General features: G+C 39.2%; 1 protein-coding gene across 1 annotated transcript in view; it reads right to left on the bottom strand.

Annotated features, from left to right (window-relative positions):
- LOC143896202 (uncharacterized) overlaps positions 1 to 20,531 on the bottom strand; it is a 76,371-nt gene extending 55,840 nt beyond the window's left edge. The window contains exon 1 of the mRNA XM_077403853.1: positions 19,724 to 20,531. The gene's annotated coding sequence lies outside the window, so the exon portion shown is untranslated. The remainder of the gene's footprint in view (positions 1 to 19,723) is intronic.
- Positions 20,532 to 26,332: the final 5,801 nt, after the last annotated feature.

Raw genomic sequence — 26,332 nt, 5'->3', positions numbered from 1 at the left:
TCTTCCTAAAAACAAAATCTTTAAGGCAGTACTTGTGCGACAATATTGCACGGAATAAAGAAACACGACCTAATTGATCATCTATAAACTTTTATTGGCAGCTCGTGCCTTCTACAAATCTGCTCATTGTTAAAGATTGAAAAATGAAAGTTTTCTCCATACTAGAGAAAAGGACAAAATGCGTAAAAAAAAAGTACATTGAGAAAGCAATGGTTACGCTTCATGAAATTTTTGGGAAATTTAACGACTATATCTCACTTCCTCTCGCACGCGCGCACTGCAACGAATGCGTCTTTCTTTTTTCTCCATATATTTTGGCTTAATGCGACGCCAATGAAATTTATGGCGAGCCATGCGCCCAGAGTCATCCCACATTGTTAGAAAGCTCCTAAAGGCACAACAAATTGTTTCAATTTTATTCATTGTATATGGCGCGTGGCTCGGGTAATAAGATAGTCTGGGTGAGACATAGAGGTTTTTGTCACACTGGGTAGGGCACGCCAGCACGAGCGAAATATAATATATCTAAAAAATATCGTTAAACCAAAACCAGCGGGTGCCTTAAGTGAAAGTTCCACAATTTCAATGTTGCCTACATGGCCTTGACCACAATATAGTATCTATCCTAGGGTGACTCCATTATGTTTCTAAAAGTGAAGGTCATTAATATCAAATGTTGGAATTATATTCTTATTTTTCGGATGCATTTCTTTCGACAGTATTATGTCCCAGAGAAACATTTTTTTCGACAATAGTTCTCTAGAAAATATGGTATATTCGAAGCAAAAAGTATGTTTGTTCTCAAATTCGTTGATTTAAAGTGGTAAATTATTTTTAACAATAAATTTAACAAAAATTGCGAATCAATTTTGCAATCTCGTAGATATATCATTGAATCTGTCATCGTTCATTTTTCTAAATGCATCCAACTTTCATTCGCATACCTTTTCCCGCATAAATCATCAGGTAAAAGTAGGTAAGATCAAGTAATTGAGACATCTCTATTCCCGAACGGGAGATGTCATCAAAGATGCGAAAGTACAATCATCCGAAACTTTATACGATCCTCCCGCGGACAATACAATTCGACGGTATAATACCGAGCATCCTGGTGCGCGCCGCGCGGCCAGAAAGAACGTCTCTTCCGGGACATTCATCGAGGGGCGATGCGTAAGCATAGGATCTCACGGGTCGCGTGGGTGTCATTGATCTAAAGATTCATGGCTCATCTTTCCATATAGGAGCATCAGGAAAAGATAAGTCAAATGTTGCGTTGTCAATTATATTTTTAAAATATTTAGCCACATATATATATATATATATATATATATATATATATATATAATTACTTATGTAAATTTTTTCAATGGTAAGAAATGTCAATAATGTACATGAATACATATATGCATAAAATAAATTGATTAATCAATATCTATACTATACCACATATAGATGCAACGTTTAAATTTGATAGATTCATATATAAGAAAAAAAATCACCGTTTTGAAATATTTTATTGAATTCAACAGAAATATATTCAACTATTGCGAAGCTATATTGGAGGCCGAACGTTCTCGGTTTCATATCGAGAGATGTGTCTCCCCAACTTTGGCTAGGCATGAATGAAATCGGTTCGGGCATGAAAACCGCGCGGATGAATGGAACACGGCGGCCGAAGGCGTTTTCACGGCGATGCGCGCGGTATGTTTGGTGACTCGACGTAAATCACTGGAAATCTGCTTTCTGCTCGCGGGCGCAAACAGCGGCGGGCCCGCCTCCCCGCATCGGGTTCATCGACAATGGCGATCCGCCCTCTGAGCGCGTAACTTCGAGGCGGATCGCATAATAAACACGTTTCTCGTCAGCACTCGATGCAGCGTCCTGGAAAACGCGAGTCGCCTGTAAATAAAGAACGTATTCTAGCACTCGACAAAACGCGAGATAAATGGACACTGCCCGGCACGATCGCCACCACCGCCATCCTCCACTCTCACCGTTTGCTCGATCGTTCGCCCCCAGAGGGACTGCACTTTGCTCTCACGATGCAAGTTAAGCGATTCCGCGCTTTTATACAAAAAGTGTAAAACAATAAACACTAAATATCATGAATATAACATTTATCGCGATTAATTTTTTCGAAATTCTCTCTCTCTTTCTCTCTGCTGAAGAACATCCAATTTAAATGAATCAAAGAATAAACTGTTAGAGTTTGGATTTTGTGATTAAGTATATATTACATAGTAATACATATTGCATCTTACGACGTATGATAATTTAAAAAATAATTGAAATATATGCTTTTTGATACACTTTTAGATTTGGTAAGATTGATGAGACATCTACAGACGCAATTATTTGTTCCGGAGAACGACCCTATAAGAAATCAAACGTCAACGAAACGGAAAGAAGGTGATTGTACTTTTATTCATGGTGCAGAATACAAGAGAAACTACTTTAGTAGGCTACCTATGCAACTTCCAAAATATTATATTCCAAGAGTAGGAGAAAAATCGAAACTTTCCTGTCAAAAACCCCGAACAAATTATTCTCAGATCGGTTGAATGAGTGCACCTGGCCGAAGACTGACCTGTGAGAGCTATTGTTAGATAAATTATAGTATTAGCGAGAATCAACGTAGAAAATATGTAGTATTTTCTGAATTTTTCACGCGAAAAAATTAAATAAAGTATCTTAAAGTATCTTAAGAAGTTTATAATATCTTAAGAAATTTAATATTGAAAAAAGAAATAATAATAAAATAAATTGCAATTTTATAAAGAACATATAAATTTGAAAAAACATTTATACTAATATATTTTACCCATTTCTTCACATAAAAATAAATCTTTCTATGTCTCACCAATACAACAAAAATTAATTTTGTGTTAACTTTGTTCGTCACCGGAATACCATATACCGTTAAAGCTATTCTAGTCTTCATATTTTTAGACGAAATCGTGATCTATATTCGTCATTGATGTCTCCTTCTATCAGTAACAAAGATAACAATCAAAAATCAGTAACAAAAATTCAATGTTGCTAATATTCCAAAATATTAGCAACATTAACTCTTTATAGCACATATATATACTATGTAGAACTCTTAATTGATTACAGTGCAAATAACAAATTAGCTTTTCATGTTTCTTTACATAAGGATAACATAATGTTTTCATAAATATAATAAGAAAAAAAATTATTAAAGTAAAAATATATATTTTTATTATTTAACGTCTATAATAATTAACATTCTAATCTTTATTCTAATCATTGTTTATGCTCTCAAATCATATCTAATCATATATATATATATAGTTTATTAACTTTAGCATAACAGCCAGAAAGTGGAAATCATATCTAATCAAACGGAAAGTTTTGATAAAGAGTAGTAGCGCGCCGCATTGCTATCTCTTATACTATGCTATGTCTTCAAAGCCGTAAAAGAGAGGCCAAAAGAATTCCCACATCAAAAGCTATCTCAGTCAAGACGCAACCTCAAGAATTGTAATAGAAAACCTCTTGCTTGTCAAACGACGAATCAATTCTCAAAAATACAAACTCAGCAAACAAAGAAGAACGCGTTATCGACTCAACGGGGTTCCGGTTTCATCGATTCTGCCAATTGTTCCGCCCTCACACATGTATGCGTAACAATGCAAGGTAAAAAAGAACTATTTATTACAAAGAAAAAATACTACCCTCATTATGGATACTAATCCCCCGCTGTTACTGACCTTAAAAATCGCACTGGAGATCGTTTTAAAATCTTCTCATCGGATATTCTTGTTTCCGTTTTCTAAATCTATAAACGTTGCTTTTTACTTGAAATAACTTCAATTAGCTAGCCTATTTCTGCGACAGTCTTTTCTGATAATTTTTAAATAATCCTATAACAGGGTCTTGTAATAAAACCATGAGTCAACATGAGTCTATGATTCGCTAAGATTACATCAGACTTGAGCTTTCTTTTCGTATAAAAAAATTAACGAAATAATTTTCTATTAACATATAAAAAGACATATATTCATCTCACAATCTTGCACTTGGTTTACCTCCTCTGATTATATTAACGAAATGTTCTAATAAAATAAAATTAATAATTATTATATAAATATCAAGTACAATAAGTATAGATATTTTAAAGAGAGCACACGTTATTAAACTTTTAATGCAATTTGGTTGTAATTCTTTGAAGTAACCTCCGCGTGAGCGTATTCTGGACTATCGGTCATCCGCAATAGAGAGGTTGCACGATGCGGCACAGAGGTTGGGTTTTGCGGGTGTTTATGGAGCCAACAGCACGCCCATTCTGATCCCTCTTACCTATCGTCCGAAACCTCAATTGTATTCTCTTAGGACTTTGACTCTTACTGACAGTGTAATAGAAATGCATTGTAATGTAAGTATTATCGTAAATTTTGCGTCATACGAAACATCATACAATTTATATCACAAATTAGTGCTAAATATAATTGATATAAAAATATTAATAATAATAAAATTATGTTCTTATTTATGAATTTATATAAATTATTTGTCTAAGAATCTGCATAGAAATCCTAATATCTGGCTAATCTGCTAGTCTACATCTCTCCTCTGTCTTTCCTTTTATATATTTACTGTAAATTAAACAACTGTATCTTTTTTCTCTTTTCCCTCCCCCCCCTCTTTCTCTTTCACACACACTTTTGATATGTCATTCTTGTTTTACATCTTTTCCTTCTGCATGATAGTCCGCACAAATTTCGTCCATATACTCTCTCCATTTTCACGATAATAAGAACGAAAGGGAACCGGACGGAAATCGCACAACCGTGCACAAGACAGTTTCCCTAAATTTCAGAGGTAACAGAACGGATTCGTTCCGGCTATAACGCGTTTATGGCAACACGTCCGGCACACACCACTGCGCGTACGGTACAGGCTCGCTCGATGTGTTAAGGAGACCTAAAGAGTCGGTTTTGTTCATGCAGACCTCCCCAGAGAACGACTAAATTTTACCATGCGCTCGCTCATCCACATTCCAGCGATGATGATTCAACTTTCAAGGCTTAAATTTTTACATTGATTATGATAATAAGCAGTCTAATGCTATAAAAATAAAAAAACGTGAAAAAAAAATCAAAAATTTGTTGTTAAATTTGTCATACATTTTATTTTTTGTTTCTCGAGTATATCACTGTTAATTTCTCGTTCAAAGTTGCGGATACGCGAGCCCGAGTAGAAAGTAAAAATATAAGATGAGGTTCGATCGAAGGATCCAACAGAGGATGAAGTCGACCCGTAGCTCCGTCACATATAACCACGGATTGCTGGGGTTCTTTATGGGCAATCTATGGTGATGGAGATGATAGGCAACGAGATATACGTAAACTTGATTCTGGAGGATCTTCCGCGACCCTACTGGAAGAACAGAGTACGTACACCGGAGGCGCTGGGAGAATCGCCTCGATTCCCCAATAGTTTAACTTACGGCCGGATTTACTGGCGGAGATAGGAGAACTCCCGCGCATTGGCTGATAGACTCGCGACACCTACGCTCTCACGAATTCTCAGCGATCCTCAAACTTTTCCGCAAGTATCTTGCTGTTTGCCGATCGTGATTGATTACGGTACAAAATATTTGTCAATTTTAAACTTAATCGTGGTAATTAAAAGAACGATAACATTAGTCTTGCACGCTATCGGATAAAATATATCATGTTATTTTTTTACTTTTTGGTGATATTTTAAAATACCAAAAAAAAATTAAGTAGGAGAACGAATAAATTTAACGTAAATCAGCAGACTGATTGATTGATTTGATCACTCGAGCTATTAATTTAAATAAGAAAACAGACTGTTCGTCAAAGTATTATAGATAAAAGATCAACTATGATCTCGATAAACGCTCGGAAAACGTCACCGGACACCATATCCGAGACTAGTTTCTCGTATCTATCGGAAAAAACGTGGACAGGAAGCTTCTCGAAGCGACGTGGAAGCACCCCTGCTTCCGTGGCAGCCAGCGGCAAAAGAGAGCGGCGAGCAAAGCGCCGAAGAGAGCGTGCGCGAGTGAAAGGGAAAAAGAACGACACAGAAAGGGAGGCAAAAGGGTGGAGAGAGGTCGCGGGAGGATGAGAGCAAAGAGCGGAGGGATGAGCTTGGTCTCATCTTGCCTCCACAAAGCGGCGCCGCATCAGATAGCATTTGTTTTAAATATATGGATCGGGGGGTATGGGCCCAGGACGCGATGGCTGGAAGGGATGCCACGAGAAAAAGAGAAAGGGAGCGGATACAATACCCCATATCCTACGCAAGGACCACCCCGCCCGACGCGAACGTACGACAAAGAGAGGAAAAGAGAAAGAGTGGCTGGAGTGGAGGGCAAGAGCAAGACGGAAAGAGAGCTCCACGGTATACGACGCAACTCGTTTCCTCGGTATTCCCCAGTTTCGGGAGCCAATACTCCAACCCCCTTCCCCCCTCCGAATCTACCGAACGAGTCTGCTCTCCGTCCGACCTCCTCTATCCTCCCTGCGGCCAGATATCGGCTTCCCAATAACCTAACCGACTGCTCCGCGCCGGCTACCAGCGGTATCCGTGTCCTGGTTTCCTTCCAAAACCTCTCCGAATATCCTGCGATCCTTATGTGAAAAGAAGAAGGAAGAAAGAGGGGATTTGCCAAGAATTACTTATATTCGAACGTGCCTAAGCGGGTGAATAAAACAACAACAACAACAACAAAAAATAAAGAGAAGAAACAAAACTAACTAAATGACATAATAAATAATAAATTTGTTGATTGATTCAAAAGAACTTAAAATCAGAAACAATTAATATGTCCATAAAAATAAAACAATTGTCATTTATAATAAGAATAGCCCTTAGACAATTTGTGGGTCGTTTGTCTTCTTTTCATTTTTCTCGAGGCAAAAAACAGGCCTTTTCTCCTTGAAAACTGTAAATTTTCCAATGGTTTTAAAACTGCTTATTGGTCACAATGGGGCTAACAATGCACACTATTTCGTGGCAAGATCCGGACCCCTCCCGCGCGCGCCAGGACTTTCCGGAATAGCTATAAACGCATCATGGACAGAACGAATAACCACTAACCTTCTCCAAGAAAAACCTAACCCAAGATTGTTGTCAACGCATTTCAAATGGTTCAAACCTCGAAAGAATGTAATCAATGGTCAGTGACGTAAAAAGAACCTCACGTAAGCGAGAATGCTTTGCTACCTAATGGGACACGATATAGCTTCTCAAGAGAGAATGCTTACAAATTTTAAACTGTATATATTTTACTACCGTCCAAGAATAAAGATATATGTTCATACTACATTATTTCTATAATAATATGATATAATGTCGACTTATATCGTAGCAATTAAATTTGGTATAAAATCTTACTGATATAAGCTATATGGTTACACACACACACACACACACAAATATATCAAATTTAATCAATTATTATACGAATTTATCATATTTCATGATATTTCGAGAAAACGGTGTTATGTGAAATTTTCGATCGACAAATGACAACAATACGACAAACGACATTCGTCCGGTGACATTCCTTCGTCCCGATAGAATCACGGTATAGCTGAAGCCCGATACACGCAGCACGAGTGAGATGCGAGAAACGGCACGGTGGAGGAGAGGACAGAGGGGAGAAAGGCAGGCACTTTGTCAGGGGTCAGGGGTCACTCGAATTTCACACGTGGATTAACTCTCCGGCGAGTGGAGTGCGCTTTACCTCCTTCCTCCTCGTCCTCTGGCTTCCTCTCGTTCCTTCCTCGTCCACGCTTCTATCACCGCTTCCCGCGAGGAAAGCCTTGCTACGCGAATTCCGAGATCCACCCTGTGCAGCCGCTAATGAACGCCCGCGAGCTGCGACAACCACCACCCCCATCCCTCCCCCTCTCACAGCCACCACCCACTCCACGGCAATATCGTACACGGGAGTGCATGACAACGAGCACCTGGCCGATGAAGTCGGGGATGCTCTCTAGGGGTGGGGTTCGGTCGGGGTGTGATATTCGCGCGGTGATCGTATTAAATCTCCTTCGAGCCGTGCTTTTCACCTTGCCGCTCACGCCCGCCGGCTGCGTCGTCCATCGGTCTCGTAATTTAACCTGACTTCAAATAAAACCATCCGACGGATATTCGCAGCCCCCGATCCAATTTAGAAGTCGGAGAACGATGATCGCGGGACTCTGACGAAATATTTAAACTACTTACTACACTGATCTGATGATGAAAAATTTGCACAATGTCAGTAAGCACCTGTTTATATAGCTGTTTTATATATATATATATATATATATATATATATATATATAATATAAAACCAATATATATATATTGAGAATTTAACATGATTTATCGCTAAGAACATTGGTATATGTATATGTAGAAGAATATCTATTGATGCTTTTAGTCTTAACGACAATTCAAATGTATATAAAAAAAATAGTATTCTATACACACATATGTATACGTATTAAATATAATAGCACAGTATTGTATATTTAACAGAGCATAAAATCGAAAATGTCTAAAAAACATATATTTTATAAATCTGCATCAAAAAGACATATTTAATTAGCCCAAAATATCTCAATAATATATACTCAGAAAAAGGTTTTTCGCTCTTGTGTACTCTTGTAGCGGGAGCGGAATTTAGCTTTGAAAGCATAACGGAAAACATAGATTTGGTCGAAAAATTATTTGGCAAAGTATAGCAAATGATATGCTTGTTTGCAGTAAGCAAAAATTATACCAAATTTTTTTTCCCAAAGTCGAATAAAATTTACGACTCTCTTGGAAAAACAGTTTCTCGATGCGAAGAAAGACTTTCGGCCGCGGTACCGTTAATTTTTTTTAGCCTCTTTTTCCAAGCGTTGTTTTTGCGTAAATTTTTACCGTTTGCATGTACCGTACCGAAATATTATTTTTTTACCTGGACGTCAGCGAGTAAAAATAGCAAAGTACATTTTACGAGCGCCGGCTTACTCTGCCGCGTAGTGAGATTCTTTATGAATTTAGCGAAGTTGCTTTCCCAGGACCGTTTACCATACGGCAACCCGTTTCCTCGGTTTTAACTTTAAGGGTTAACTTATATTACAGTGGTCCAGTCGATATCGGTGAACTCGTACGATTTTTATTGCCTTTTTCCGTTCTTTTTTTCACTTTCTTCGATGAAACGAAAGAATAAAGAATAACTTTATTACAAAGAAAGGGTTAACGGCATAAAATCAACTCTTTTACGTGTGGACGGTCTGTTATTTCAAAAATGAAAAGAATATGCGCAGGAATCTTGAACCCTTTCTCATTTTATGATTCTTCAAAGAAAACTGAGAAAGCCATCACTTTTTATATTATATGGGTCAGTCCATATATGTATAACAGAAAAAATATTTTCACCGTTTCTTGCCCTTTATTTAGCTTTATACAAGAATATTGCTGACAAGTATAAGCAAGGATAAAATACGAAAAAATAAATCTTATTCTTATTCATTTCATCATTCACTTATATATATACGCACTTTAATCAATTAAACATAAAAATAAATTTAAAATATGAATAAGAGATGTAAATTTGATAAGTGTTATATTATTAATTTAAAAAAAAACTATCTATATGTGTTATTTATTATAGTAACCTAAACGAGAAAAAATAAGAAAAAATATATTTAGGAGATAATTTATACTTGCAAATACTCTCAAACAAGATGTAATATATCAATTTTTTCCACAGCATCAGGTAGCAAAAAAGCTTGGTCTAATTTTTAGGGGGACACCACTTTCCTCTTCAAATCATTTTTTGCGTTAAAAAAATCGCACAGAAAAAGCAATTCCCTAGATAAAATTAACGCCAAAAAATATGCTGACTTTTTTATGCTTTTAAAAGACAACAGTATCCATGAGGTCAAAAAACGGCATACCAGAATTGGGAGATCCCGTTTCGTGCAATTCTCGACTGGGACTTTCGTCTTCGACTATTTTTACAACAGTGTCGTATATTTTTATAGGACGCACCATTTTTTCTGCCTCTCTATTTCAACTACGCAACACCCAGGTTTTTTACGTGTTTATGCCTTCGGGTAGCATGCCGCATTAATTTTTAGCCGGAACACTATAGTGTTTTTTTTTTTTTTTTTTAGGTCTGGCTTTGCAAAATTGAGGACATTTTTTTAACGGCGCATAGTAAAGAAACTGTCAAAGCAATGCGGGGCATTTTTAAGGACCGGGGTCATCTCAAATATGTAACAGTTTTCTCTCGCAATCAATAAGCAGTAAAATGATCAACTCGATACACTCCACAATAATTTACAATCAGGTAATTTACGATTAAACGGATAATTTCTGTCTCTCTTATTAGACGTGCTTAAAAAGTTTTCTTAGAATCTAATTGTCCCTACTCAAGATTTCAAACAAATATTTAAAAAAAAAATTACGTAAAAGAAATAAAGATACGTTTGATATGAAAATATATATTACAATTTTCACATGATTTATCATGTAGATCTTCGAATAAATCATATCGCTTAGTCTAAAGGGTATAACCCAGTATAACCCAAAGAGTAACGACAACCCCGATTTTAAATCGAGAGAAATAATCTCCCCTAATGCGCATTTTAAGATTCACGGCGTGATGCATGTTGCATCGCGCCGACAGCTGTCCGTAGTCGACGTTAACCTCTTCGAGGCCAGCGCACTGCCGACCAAAGTCAAACATGCCGTATCGGCCCTAATATGCTCCCATTTAAAGCGGAGATATCGTACGTGCGAGCCAACGACGCGTTTCAACCGAACCGGAGATACAAGCGTACATATATATACGGAACGCATAAATGCATGTTGCGTCTATACCGTAACATGCGAGTAAGTCGAATTTTTATCTACTAATACCATTAAGAAAAAAATTTCATTAATAAAATTTCATATGCATCTTCATTAAAAAATATATGTACATTTTATATACAAGGAAAGATGTATAAATATAAATTTGTTCAGTTGCCTTGTACAGTAACAGAGTAAAGACTTTAAAATACATGAATTTCATTTCAATATTGTGAATGTTAAATGCAATTAAAAGGGCATATCGAGTGGCACACACTGTGGATGCCAGTTTCTCGCATCGGCATTTTCGACTACCGTTTTGCAAAAAATCTCGCACCTAATGCACGCTTTAGAATACACCACGCAACGCGCGTTAACTTCTTTCCCAATCTCCTCTCTTTTTCTCTCTTTCTCTCTCCCTCTCTCTCTCTCTCTCTCTCTCTCTCTCTCTCTCTCTTCCGCTCACTCGTTCTCATCACGGGTCTACCGCCATCCAAATTCAAACATCCCTTCTTCCCGCTCGCGCTCTTATACACGTGCGAGTCGAGCGGGCGCACGGTTGCGAGCGGTATGCGTGAAAGGGCTCGTGGCTCTACAAAGAGTGCGGCCAGGCCAGTCCACGGTGTGTTGGTGACTTAATTCGGTGTGAATATATGCAAGCCCCGCCGAACCAATCTCTACCCCTACTCCATCGGTCGCGCTCGAAGCATACACGTATAGAGCACCGGCCGACCGGTCGGCTAATTTCAATACCTCCCTGCCACCCTCACGTCCACACCGAATATACGTTCGTGCATGTACGTGGTCTCCGAGCAGTCCGAGCCCCAGCCTCCAAGCCGCCTCGCCTTGTGTATATACATATGGGTGCGAGAGTGTGTGTTACGAGCGCGACAGAGACGAGGCTTGCGTGATGCGGGTCGGGGTGGATTGTTTCGCTCGTGACGTGCGTGTGCGCGTACAACGACACGGATGTATTTGACGCCGGAGGGATATAGAGAGGCCGGCAGGCGAGAAGGGCGCCGGGCGGAAAAAAGGGATGCGTTTCTACACAACAGGAAGCACGATGTAGCATATACACGAGTGAGAATGCCATGGGATTTCAGAAGACACGGCGCGCGCGCGTGATATACTCCAATTAATATCCTCTCACCTTAACGCTCGGCTTCGTTTCTGCATGTCGCGACTGCGTGTCGAAAAGATTTTCTTTCGCTTTCGTGTCGCCAATTGAACGGCATAAAGCATAATTTAATTATACGCAACCATTTTTCGACATTTTAGAATTTTTTAGCATTCGCTCGTTCTTAACCGAGGAACACGTATTATAAAGTTTGGAATGTCTAAATTGACTCGTGAAAAATATTTTTGTCAATTCTCGAAATTAACGATAAATTTTACTTCGGCAACATTATTTACTTTTTACGTCATGCTGCAAGATAAAAGTGAGAGAATAAGATTGGCACAACCTAATCGTATACAATGTTTATAAAAAAAGAAAAAGAAGAAGTATATTTTCTTCTGACACGTGTATCCTTCTTCAACGACTAATTTCAAGCGCGACGATCTGGAAACGAGATCACACGGAAATGATTGACTTTTACGCAATGTGAGACAAAATACATAATAATATACCATTACACAACTTAACTTAATTGTTCTAAAACATACATAACATGATATATCCTGAAAGTCATTTACCATTGAAAAAATTCCTTTTTAAACGCCTTATTTAAAAAGGCCGCAATCTCTCTCTCTCTCTCTCTCTCTCTCTCTCTCTCTCTCTCTCTCTCTCTCTCTCTCTCTCTCTCTCTTTAGCGGCTATCTAAAAATGGGAGATCAAAAAGAACCACCAGCCGCGATCGGCGGAACTTTTCCGCAGGAACTACCTAGCTGAGCAATCACGCGTAATCACGGCTCGCATTATAAAACTGTCCCCGAGGGAGAGTTTTCATGTTCAACACTATGCGGTGATTGAGGTAGGAGAGGAAAAGAGAAGTTGGAAAGCGGAAATGCGGGGTACGATTGGCGGAAGGTTAGATCGCGGCAACTCCTCCGTTGGAGATTTCACATTTCACCATCTCGAAGGGGTCCAGAATGTGCCTGCGTCGTACATGAACGCGACGTAACTACGTATGGTGATGGCGAAGCACGTTGTCCGAGACAATGGCTCCCCACGTGGGGAGCGGCGTACGGTCGCGGCGAGAGGGGATTGGGAACGTAAACTGGACGGTACGTATCTTTACGGGCCATAAAGGCTAGCCCTCGTTACGGAGGGACTCGTACCGCACCCGTGGCCACTAAGGCGCCGCACCACGAACCTTCCGTGTCGCCTTTAACTCTCTTTCTCTCTCTCTCTCTCTCTCTCTCTCTCTCCACGCTCTCCGTATCTTTCTCCTTCGTTCCGGTGAGCTCTATCTTCCACGCCGATCACCCTACGACCCTCTCTCGTTTCCCACTTAACCCTTGATTCATCCGCAGTATTCTAGATATCGTGACGCGGAAAATATCTTTCTATAAAGGAAATAGAATGTACTTTCTATAAGAGAAAATCAATTTGCAGACAGATTGCATGTTTTTAAGATAATGAGTGAAAAACTTGTCGTAAATTTTTCTGTTTATTAAACTCAATCCAATCAATCACGAATTTAATATTATTAATTAAATAATATTAATTAAAATTTTATAAGGTTTAAGATATTAAGTCTCTCGAAGTGTATGACACATACATTTAATATAAATAAAAATGGTAATCTTGAAATATTTTAAATACTTTCGAACCTTTTAAAACTGTCATTTCATTAATTAAATGGTTTTACTATTGTAATTTACTGTAACATTAATTACGGTTAAATTGATTTGCCGAACGAAATGAATTATAATATGTTGAAACGCGAAAGGGGGGCCTTGTGGCCGCAATATAATGAAGATATCTCGACGAGGTACACGGGTTTTTCTCCGTGCCACATAAGGTCCCGTTCGCCTGTGGCGTACCGCGGGGGTCGGACGTAAATGACCGCCATTGTACCGTCAGCAAAATTGAAACCCCACATGAAATCGGCGAAGCTCTTCGAAAAAGGACCCGAGCCTTTCGCTCACCCGACTTTAAATAGCTCTGACGTATAATTGGGCCCCAGACCTATTGAAAGAGATTCTCGCGAGGTTCGTCCCCCGTACCGTGCGCGTCGAGTACTCGCGTGATCAATGGGAACGAACAAAGACATATGTTGCAATATGCGCACAAGAATCCCCGTTTTATCCGGCATTAGATATGGCTACCGCTGATATTGTAAAAATTTTATCATAAAATGTAACGCAAAAAAAAACACGCTGAGAAGTGATAACGATCATATTCATAAAAAAAATCTTCTACTCGTTGCTCCATTGGACTTTGCAAATACAGAGCGTCGGTTTAGGATTGATAATCGCTGTCCCCCTCATGCGCACAAAAGTCAGACATGCAAAGCAAAGAGCTGGCTTCGAGCAAACTTGTATAACGACGCGCGTAATTCTGCATGGCACGAAAGCAATGGCAACCCCATGGAGTGCCAAAATATTGAGGGGCAGTTTGTCCATGATACTTGCAGAGGAGGAACATCGAGAAGGAAAGCGATAAATAGTAGGCTAACCTCATTTTTCATGTGGCCCATAAAAATCGTCGTCCATGTATGGTCGGCCTGAATGGGGCCCCCGAACCTTTCAGCGAGTCCCGAAGAAGAGGAGATGTCGGCGGCCTTCATTGGCGGGCGCGGAAGCGTGACATTATATTTATGTTGTCACCCCGTATGTCAAAAAGAACGACGTTGCTACCGACACACTCGTGAGAGCGAAAAAGAAAAGGAAGAGCGAGATAAAGAATCGCGACACCGTCCGTCGAGGGGCCCGTTTGGGTCTTGTCTGCAAACATTGCCGTTGACGCATCCCGATCGCTACTCATGCCGCGAGGACAACAATGCATTATTCTTTCGATATCTATACACCGAAGAGCTAGCTGTCGTAAAACCATCGAATCGAATCGCGAAGAAAGCGATAAAGCACTTCTTTTTAGGTCTTTTCTAAATTCTCTAAATTTAGCGATAGGAAAAAATCAGGTTTATTGTTAAATATTAATAAATTGGGCAGTGTAAAAATATCGCGTGTGTCATCATGAAAAAAATTTCGCTACATGTGTAATTTTTGGAAGAATTTTGAACATAAATATGAAAAATTAAAACAAATGATAGAATATTTTCTACGTACTTATAAATCTTGGGATCAAATGAAAGAATAGCAAGTTAATGCAACAATTATTTTAGAGTAGACGTAATTAGAAAATAAATGGCAGGTTCTTTAAGCTAAAATCTCAAGCGATAAAACGAAGAAATCGCAGGGGGCCCTTCCGGCTCGCGTTACACGCGCGTGCCCCTGTTGTTGCAACTGTCGTGCTCCGAAACAGTTGGCTCCACTCTCAAGAATGTCTGCGAATTGTCAACGTAAGATCTCGCGCCGACACATCCGGCCTTTTAAGCGATATGTCGCCGGCTACTTATATGGCATCTTACGATCTATCCATGATTTCTTTCTTCCAATAATAGAGAAACTCATTTGCGGAGACAAAGAATAATTCTCTTGTACGTATGCGCAACACAGATTCCTGGACAAATTTAACGCGCAGCTACAGTTTTAATTAAATTATTATTATCATCAAAAACAAAGTTCTTACTATTCTATTTATAATATATAATTTGATTAAACACTATACTTTCGAATTATCAAATGTTCTAACAATATTCTAACAATTTTCATAACTGATCGTTTCGTAAAATGTTTCGATTAAACAAATATCGATTTTAAAAGTTTGTCAAAGAAACTATGCTCGAAAGAAAGTTGTGTACGACAATTTTAGGATGTTCTATATACTTATCTAGCCGACATCTAGATACGAGATACATCATGTGTACATACTTATCGAATAAAATCTGACGCGATTCTTTCAATTGGGAATACTAGCGTCATCCGATAACCGAAACGTTCGAAAGACCGTGACGAATTACTCGAAGCTGGTCGAAAAGCCCGAAGAACAATCAATATCTGTCGTTCGTAACTGGCATAAGTCGTACGTGCTCGCGAACGTTATACAGGCGGGCAACGCGTGCCAGTTTCCATCGGGAGTGACGGTAACAGCTGTTGCACGTCCATTTCGGAGCTTTCTCCGTGGAAGCTCCACGGGGAAAAGAGAAAGAGAAAGATAGATATAGACGGGAGAGAGAGAGAGAAGGAGAAAGAGGAGGATATTGGCGGCGGTGATCGTCGCGTAAACACAACCTAAAAGCAGTAGATCACCCGGTTCCTCCTCGTACGTTTCTGAACACGCGCGGCCGCGCGCCACGCACGGATATCTGTACGCTACCTTGAAACACCGCGCCCGATCGATTTATGCTTGTCAGACAGGAAAGAAGCAAACGAGCCGAGACAACGTCGACGCTGAAGAATACATCGATCGCGAACGGGCTTGTCTCGTTGCGTGTTTTAAATTATTTAATAAGTTAAATTTCGAAGAAATAATTCGCGGGAAAAAAACTCCAATGGATTTCACTTTAGAATAACATTCTGGAGAATTCTCTGTGTGTGTTTTTCCGCAACGTATGTATGTATGTCGCAAATCTAATAAAGCACTATCAGACTTAATAAATTACGCAATTCGATTCTCATTCTATACGTAAAAAGCCTTTCTTGCTGCTTGTTCCCGAATTTGTAAACTGGAATTCGCGTTAACCGCTGATAATTGGTCTTAAACGTAGTCCACGGGAGAGATACTCGATGTGGTTCGCAACATCGTTGCTCGTTATGCTCTTTTTTGCAGGAGTCTTCTCTAACGCGCACTTGTCAGCGAGTTTTTTCGCAAGTTTTTCAATCGAAAAGCACGTGTCCATTATTAAGAGCTAGATTGCAACCTGGGCCGATGCTTGCTCGACACGTCTCACTCGAAAGTTTTTCCGTTGTTTTTTTTTTTTTTTTGTCTCTTTCCGGCGGTGAGCCACAGGGATTTTACAATCCTAATAAAAATCCCACGAAAAGAAAATTCTGCTCGTTGAGTATACATATATAGTGCGCGCACGCTTGCCTTTTTAACCCAAAAACCCCATAAAAATTAAAAGCAAGGTTTACCGTTGTCGGCGTATCATTGTCCCATGCGGCTCCACCGTTTCCTTTCGTGCCTTCCTCTATTTCCTCTTTTTTTTTTTTTTGCACCAAAAAAAATCGAACCTTAAATGGTAAAAATGCGGACTTGATGAACGTTATAAAAAAAATTCTTACGTCGTGGTCACTGCGTATAGAAAGATGTAGCAAGCGGTACGAACAAAAGAACGTGCATGGTGAGAAGTTTTCTTTCGGAATGTTTTTTTTTTTTTTTTTCAGCAACCGTAAAAACGAAGCAATCGTCAGTCGGCATTGTAACTCTGTAAATTGTGTCGTTCGGTCATATATCACTCGGTTAAAAAATAATATTCTCCGCGGTATATATCTGCGCTTTTGCGTCCCATCGTCGCCTCCGCTGCCGCCGCCGGTGTTTCGCGCCATCTCGTCGATATCCTTTTTCTTTCGGGGGGACACGATCCGCCCCGTGGACCCCGTGGTGCGACACTTGAAATTCTAATTCGCGCATATTTACTGTCTAACGGAGTAGAGATATTTCACCGCGCGTCCTAATGAAACTGCCTCGATATATGCGGCGCTTCGCAACGCTTCGAAGACGGACTTGGCGAGGATATATATGGCGCAATTGCAACTGGTATAAATGAGTCTCTGCTGAGATTCTCGCAATTCCAATCAATATCAATATACGAATTTTCTGATGGTAACGAACGATATCGGAGAAAAGTAAACGCGGCAGATCGTGGGAGAAAGAAGCGAGAGATAAGGCTCGCGCGCAACTTTTTCCTCGCTGCAGTTTTACAAATCGGCGGCTCCCTTATTCCAGGCATAAAAAAAAATCGACCATTCATTCGAGGCAATCGATAAAATCTAGTCGCTGTCGAAAACGCGAGATCGTATCATAACGTAGCTTTTACAGCGATAGGTATACGGGCGGCCGCGGCGCGGCGAGGCGCGGCGGATGTTCGCCGTATCGCTTTTACCATGAGTCCATCCGGATGCTCGCATTGCGAATACGCGAGAAACAAAACAGATTCGAAGGGTTTTAGTTAAACGTGCTATTCTTGTTACAATTATTTTTCCGCAAAGAGAGAACGAAACGCACGAATAATTTCAACCTACCTCAGTGGCGAACATGGTGCGAGAGCGAATCGCCTATGTCCGCGAGCTTCCCTAACCGATGGTTTGCACGCGAGACAAGCATGGAAAAAAAGACCTACGCAACTGTGTAATTACCCTGCGTAATTCTGGGGCCGGCCGCCGGACTGACGCGAAATTCGGTAGTTCCGCCGTTCCGCGAGCGTTGTGCGCGGCGATCGCCGAAAAGGAGAAAAAGACCGGCCATTCATGCGCGTACGCGATACAATCTGAGAGCTGCGCTGAAAGCGCGCCAGATCGTATCGGCCAGTAATGCGATCCCCCGGTAACATAATGGTGCAAAACCCGGCCCATTGTTGTCGACCGGGGTGCATTTGGTGCACAGGATGTGCTCCCGATTTTCTCGGGTGTCGTATAATGTGGCTTACGCCTAGCGGGGGGATGATAGGAAGGGGGATAATGGATAATGCAGCGAGATTCAGCGATTTAGGATACCGAGAGAGAGAGAGAGAGAGAGAAGGGGGAGGTAGTTGTAGCGGCCAGGCGGATAAATATTCTGTATAGACTTTTTTTGCCAAGTGTAATCCGTAAACGTATCTTCCTGTAGAATTGTAAGAGGACCGATTTCCCACGAATAGTTTAATTTAAAAAAAATTAATAGGATTTTTTGTTAAAAATATAATTCTATAAGAAACTTGATAACGCGTAATTTTAAAGAACAAGTAAAAATGGGTCAAGCTTTAGCTTCGAAAGATACAAATTTTGCGAGTTTTGCCTTTTTAAAAATCAATAATTCATAATCATTAAAAATGCAATAATAATTATCCTACATATGTATATGCAATAATAGCAAGTTTAACATTTTTATTTTCTCTAGTAGTCTAGTATATTACTTTTAATTAATGTAGTTTAAAATTATTTGATTTTTCGAAAGAAAATTAAACTGTATAATAGAATACAATCAAGAGATAATAAAAGGCACACTATATAAAAATCAGAAATAATTTTATCTCACAATATATACTATCGGGTACTCATCAAATATTTTTTTATTAAAAGATGTAAATAAAAATTTAGCTTCAATTTTTTTATCATGCTCCATACATATATGAGTCTCGTTATATTCTTATTGTTTTTATTTCTTTTTCAGCTGAAATCCGTATCTACCTGCCGGTCAGTGTACCATAAATGGCTCAAATGACTGCGGAGCAATCATCCCTAACCCCTGCGAAATCGCAGAAAATACACGTGGCCGTGGCACAGCGAAGTGGCGCCATCGGCAGTGAAACATGAAATTACCAGCGCGTCGCAACCATCGCAACGGATAACAACTGAGCAATGTCGCGTGCGATTTCAAAGATCTACTTTACCGACTTCTTTTTTATCTACTACAAATAAGGAAGTTTGCCAAGTTGTCGATATACGACGATCAATCATTGCAGTATATACCTATAATATAATAAATGATCGAACGCGAGAGAGAAGCACGATTACGATTTATATTTTCCGCTTATCTATCGTCGGTCTTGCACAATTTGTGAAGAATATATAACGAATTTTCCATTAAAGCGCAATAACATTGCGCGATGTCAATTCGTTTTGAAAAAGAGTAAAAGACAGATAATTACAGACACGAGGATGCAATAAATATACGTAAACTCACCGGTCGTTGTGTCGCACCGGTGTCACCGCATTGCCATCGTCATCAGGAATGCCGACCGCAGCTTCGATGAGAAATTCTTCCACTTCCTTCACTCCTGCTCCGAAATTCTGGTTACGTGGTCCATCCGAGATAAGTTCAAAATGTCACACAGAGTTCTAGTGCGCGTTTATTCACTCCCGAGCCCGAGCACTCCCGACAGTCCCGACCGCTTCCAAAATCCGCTCCGATTTTGAACAACGCGACAACGCGACGCGACGCGACGCGACGCGGCACGCGGCGCAAGTGCAACGATAGTGGCAACGACCGCACATGCGCGACTCGCGACGCGATTCGCGAATCACGACGCATTCTTATTGAAATCAAACTTTCGCAAACGGACAATTTGTGTCGGACGCATCCCGCGATTCCCGCCAATTCCCGCGCATCGCGCTAGACGATCCACGCAGCCACGGCTCGACACGATCGATCCCGCACTCCCGATGACCGCGATGACGCTTGGAAACGCACAAATCACGCGATATGCGCGACGATCACTTCGGTAAGTACGACGGAGCAGAGCACGAGCACAGGAATTCGAACGCGTTTTCGGCACATTCGCGAAGTAGCCAAAAGTATAACCTTTCGTCACGAATTGGCGCGTTTGCTCGCGCTGACCAGATAAATATCGCGACCCCGAGGGTTGCTCTCGTTTTCCCTCGGCAGTCTCGGCACTCGCGATCATCCCCGAATGCTTTCGGCACTCTATTCGCGCACGCGAGACTCGCTTTCAGCGAGAGAGAAACCGCGGCCGCACCGCACCGGAGTAACGCGCACCGTCGACTTACGCACGGGTAAATGGAGAAGGTGCGAGAAGGACGGCGCGAAAACTAAGATGGCCGCGCATGCCCGCGCAATATTATTTCGTCTACGGGCCCGCGCGCCCGCGCCGCGGTAGCGTTAACGTTTGTTGAATCTACTTTGCTGGTTTTTACCTGGAAAAAATCACACAGCCCGTCGTTTTATATGTAATAAACGTTGTTGCACGTAATAACGAACGTGTAATTATTGTAATTACTCAACGATACTATAATAAAATAATAAAAAAGGAGCAAAAATCATCAAAAATTAAATTATATAAATATAAATTGATCAATGTTGGCACAACTGCCTTAACATTTACGTTTTCCGTTTAAAAGAGAAGAAGGAATTAGTCGAATTATTATTATTTCTTAACGTTTATAGAAATCTGTAACACAATGGACTCGATTTTTCGTGAGCATTTTTGATGAAAATTTTAATTAATTATTCCAAATAAAACGAATAAGGCTAAATAAATTAGCTACAATTACGATTGCGAACAATACATTATGGTGCTTACGGTAATTAACGTAAACTTAATAAGAATAATAAAAATTCAGTACATCTCGATGTATTTTAAATGAACGAATAAAATGCATTATTTAGTTTATTTCGCTATTTACTTTTTATAATATGCAAGAAAATAAAAAAGTTCTGAAAAACTAGAGCAGTTTAATTATTTTGGTGATAATGTTATTGTAAGATTTAAAATTCGTAACATTGAAAGAAGTTTTTCAAGATGATCAAATTATATACGAGAAGCTCTTCGACAAAAGAGATTTTGCTGTTTTAATCCCGATTTACAAATTATAACATTTTTATGGGATAGTTTTTACTTGAACGCTTCCATTTAATACTTCAGTCAATTTACGCTTTGCGATGCGAGCCAAACGAACGAGCAAGCTCGTACTTTAAAGCTCGTGCGCGACCAAATAGGATCCGAATAACGCGAGAGAGAAAGGTGGAGCAAATCTCACGTCTGTGTATTATCATCCTTTGATGTCCTTCTCAAAGCCGGACCTTGTCGAGCTTACATTCCTCGCTGTTGTAAGTACAGGGAGGTAGAAGCTATAAATTTTGGCAACCGAGCAGATGCGCGATTGTTATATCATTTTCTAAAATGCATCGTTATACGTGTATTCTTGGCATCTATGTTACAAAATAGCGAAATATATTATTTATACATTCAAAAAAATCATGATGCGAAGCAAAATATCCGAAAAAAAATAACGAGCAAAATAATTGACGATATCGTGTCACTTTTTCGAATAATGATTTAAATGATTAAAAATGTCCAAGTTCATAACGAATGTACCAAATTTTAAATGTATCTTATAACGTCCACAATCTGTGTATTAATCTCATATAACTAATAAGTTACATCTCTCAATGACGTCTAAAAGTTTCATGAAAATGTAATTTTTCAGTGATCGATGGCATTGTCGGGTGCTGCTTTCCCAAGTTACGTGAGACTCGAGTGCCATCCCTGTACCTTTGGAATCTGGAGTGTACTGGACAATACAGGGAGACAGTCGCAGCGGGGCTTTATTAAGCTTATTAACGGAACATACAAGGGTGGACGTATCTACGTCGCGGTGGTCGGGGAAAATATAACCGCCGAGAGGGACGTGCGGATGGAAGGTAATGGTGACGGGAAAGCTGTATTTCAACTCATTTAATCGTGGCGCATTCGAGACCTCTATTTATCGTATCTATTATAATATCGTAGCGTCTCTCTCTCTCTCTCTCTCTCTCTCTCTCTCTCTCTCTCTCTCTGTCTTTTTTTCTTTTTCTGTTTCCATTTTTATCGCCTCTGCCACTTATCCTTCAAACGACGCGGTAGAATAAAATGAAAGAGAAGCGTTTCGAGAACAATCTTAATTAGCCATTAATATTTCACGGTAAAATAGCGTTATTTCAAACAACTGGTATACCTCGTAATTATTATTCCGTTGTATAAAATAAAAATGTGCCAATAATTGATACATCGATAAAATAAGCTCTATTTTATGAGCTCTGTATATAAGTAACATTCGTATACAGACAGTAAATTAACGAATAATTCTATATCTAGGATTAAATATTGATCTTAATCTTCTATGCATTTTAAGGCAATCTGTTTGTATAAAGTGTTTGTTCTTTCTCGTAGCACTATCCACATTCATTTGAACATGTTTGTTTATTTGTATTTTAAAAAGATGTAAGAATAATATATATATTTTTTTTATGTAGCAACCCTCGCCTGCCATCTTTTCGACAAATTTTTTTCTCGATTCGCCCGCCCTCGTTTTATCGCGTGTTCCGCACAAAAGGATTATTAACTGCACGCTTCGTAGCTGAATTAACGAAAGACAAATTATATCGAAAACGGAAACGAAAAGAATCACTCCGTATGGTCACGAACAAACCACGTTCTTATTTTTCGTTTCTGACAATAATAGGTACTTTCTGGTATCACGACATATTTGCCGTTAGGCCATTATAACTCCAAATTATTTAACTACAAAATGGTTTCAATGTATGATATCAATTATCATATACGTTAAAACTTGTATCAACTTAAATTTTTTTCGTATATTAGTCATGTTTCTTTAAGTAAATTTTTGGAGAAGCTTTATATTTGTAATAATAAAAAATTATCTGCTACAGGATATGCACGCACGCGTGTAAGAACCGAGGGAAATGAACGCTCAAATGCGTAAGGGCCGCGGCGGATTTGCTGGTAAGCTGACGGAACAGGAACGATCCTCGTCTAATCGCATCCCTAGTCCTGATTTAGGACGGGATTTTAATTACGAAGGGTCAGTAAGTGCGGCTGTCCACTTGGCACAAGTATTCCTCCCTTATTTATAGTTCATTAGCTCGGCTTTCGCGTAGAAGGCAAATTAACTTATGCCTAACGATACACCGCCTCTATATCCACCGAAAGAACAAGAATTTCTCCCTTTCACCGTTGAAGCTTGCAATGAAAAAGAAGTAAATATATTATAAAACATACATATATCCTTTGAGATTTTGTAATATAATTTTTATTATATTAAACCATAACATTGTAAAACTTATATTTCCTATAAAAATATAGCATTTATTTAAGATTACAATTCAATTATATATATATATATATTTAATGGAAATTTTTAGCGAGATGAGATATAAAATCAGTGAGAAACGAAAATAATTATTTTATTTTAACAATCAAATGGCTTTAAAAATTTGAATCTCTCTACTAAAGTAAATTTCCTAACAAGAAGAAATCTAATTTTGTAATTGTTAAACGAGTCGTAAAGCACACATCGCAGAGAATAATATACTTTGTGTAAGCCAACACTTTTCTGAGAAAACAATCAACGATAAGGCGGTCTTGTAAGCTTTTCCGGTGGCGCTGGAAGTGGCTCAGAGCGATACCGTCGCACTGATAAAAATGCGTCAAAAGATCTTTCTATTTATTTTGGCTACCCGCTGTTAATCTATTATCTCGTACTGCCTAATGCAGCCGTCGGACATAATCTTGTCGCTGTTGAAAAATGTTTTACTAAATCTCTTTTCAATCGGATGTCGGCCGTAAACCAAATTGACTGAATTTATCTAAAGATTAATTATTCTTGATAGTCTTCTTATCGCAATATTATTTGCTAAATGTATTTAATTCAAAATAATCAAGATCATTATTTAACTTTATCAAATATAACAATATTCTGATGATAATCTACATCTAATACAATATATTTGGTTCATACTGAACGTACTAATTCTTTGTACATGCGCTTCATAAACATATAAACATAGACGCTTCTTATCTACCGAATTGCTACTAATGAGAAAAAATTCAAAAAAGTTAATGTCTTAATTCGTGCTCGTATATACGTTGTTACTCGTGTAACATACAAATAATGCGGTCGCGGCGGTTGCGGTTTCGCGATTGATCGTAGTGCCGATTTTTGCGGCGATTCCGAACATTTCGCGACGCGGATAGGCGAGCGATTGATAAATTTATCCCCATACACAAGGAGCACATCCAAGGGGTTAATCACCTATATTCTTGCGAACACGGCAAACCGCATCTACCTTCTCGATTACGCTTCAGCACAGACCACGGTGCAATGAACGGTAGCATCTTGCGACCGCGATTCAGAATTTTTGGTGAGCCTGAAAATATGACGGCCCAAAGAACTTTCTAACAAATCACATAAAAATGATAGCACCTTTGACGTTTCTTGTTGTCCAATGATTAGTTATAGATAATATAGATAAATTTATTTATAATTTCTTTGGAAAACTTGTATAAAATTGACAATTTATAAAATTATCATTATTTGAGACTACACGTAATGTAATTACAAATAACAAGATAATTGATATCCATTATTTTTTATTTGAACAAATTGTAAAACTATATAATCTGTTAAAATTGGATCGAACGATCTCGAAAGAGTCAAGCCAATAAGTTCTTCAAAAATAGTCGAGAATTATTTAATATTTAATAAACGCAGTGGTCGATTACTATAAAGAATATCGTTCTTTGTCATCATTATTTTAATATTCCAACAAGAAGCATCGAGATCCAAGCTTCCTCGAGAAAGGAAAAGGGGTCAAGAGAGGCAGGAGGTGGAAAGCGGTAGAAGCGCAAAGGAACAAAATCGCGGGGGTGGGGCAAGCGATGCGTGATGCGGGAGAGTTCGACCCCTCTACCTGCTTCCCCAACGAGAGGCTCCGCCTCCAGAAAGCCGAATGACGTCACACAGACACTTGTTACGCCTTGCCGTTGCTCGATGGGACGCTGCATCGTTGAGATTTTGCATAAATCAGAAAGAAACCTAACCAGTCACTCTACACCGATATATCTATGCACCGAAGAAGTATTTCTTCCTCAAAATTTGTTCATCCTTCGATCATAATTGGATCATTTTTTATATAGAATTAAATTCTTCTAATCAAGTATATATATATATAATTTATTTATGCATAATTAATTTTCCTAACGTATATTATATAAAAAATCACGGAAAATAAAATATAAAAAGACCACATTTATATACTTTTATGAAATAAAGAATAAAATAATAATACTACTTCTCTAAAGTCATATTACATATACGTATAAATGAATTATTTGACCATGTTCTTAATTTAATTTATATTTACAGTGAACAAAGCTTAATGGGAGATTCGCTAGCTCGTATTGCTGCAGCAAAACGCGTTCTATCCCCACATCGCGCATTTCCACTTTGCAAAGAAAGGAGGGGAAGAATCACTCGAAGGCTGGACTCATCATATCGTGGCCACTGGGAGGCTGGGCCGTCCTGAGAAATTATGCGATAACATCGATAATTTTATCGGTACTTCCCCCTTCGCCAAGAGAGGTGGTCTGAACGGCGACTGATCGTCGTTGACCAGGCTACGTTCTACGACCGATGCACTTTGAATATAGAAATGTATGAAAATCTATAATACACTTTAATAAGTAAATTTCTGTCGTCGACCTTTAGTCTCGAGACTCAATTGCTTGAACATATAAACGCGATTGCGCGTAATCGCTAATCAGTGTATAGGAAAATATAAATGTTTATGCTGACACACTCAGGGAATCCCACGAGTATATCCCGACGTATATCGCGTGTGTCAGCTTGTGATCTGGGAAATTTTCAAACGTCAATGCGAAGTCTCTCTCTCTCGCCTAAAGTAACGGTAACGGTCGTCGGCCGGACGACGGAAACTCCGAAGAAAGAACGTCATCGTCGACGAGGAGCACTATCACGTTGGAGCGATTCCGCC

The sequence above is a fragment of the Temnothorax americanus genome, unplaced genomic scaffold, assembly GCF_048541705.1.
Source record: "Temnothorax americanus isolate GAGA-0224 unplaced genomic scaffold, ASM4854170v1 Scaffold18, whole genome shotgun sequence".
Lineage (NCBI taxonomy): Eukaryota > Metazoa > Arthropoda > Insecta > Hymenoptera > Formicidae > Temnothorax > Temnothorax americanus.
This window is presented reverse-complemented; position numbering and strand designations above follow the sequence as displayed.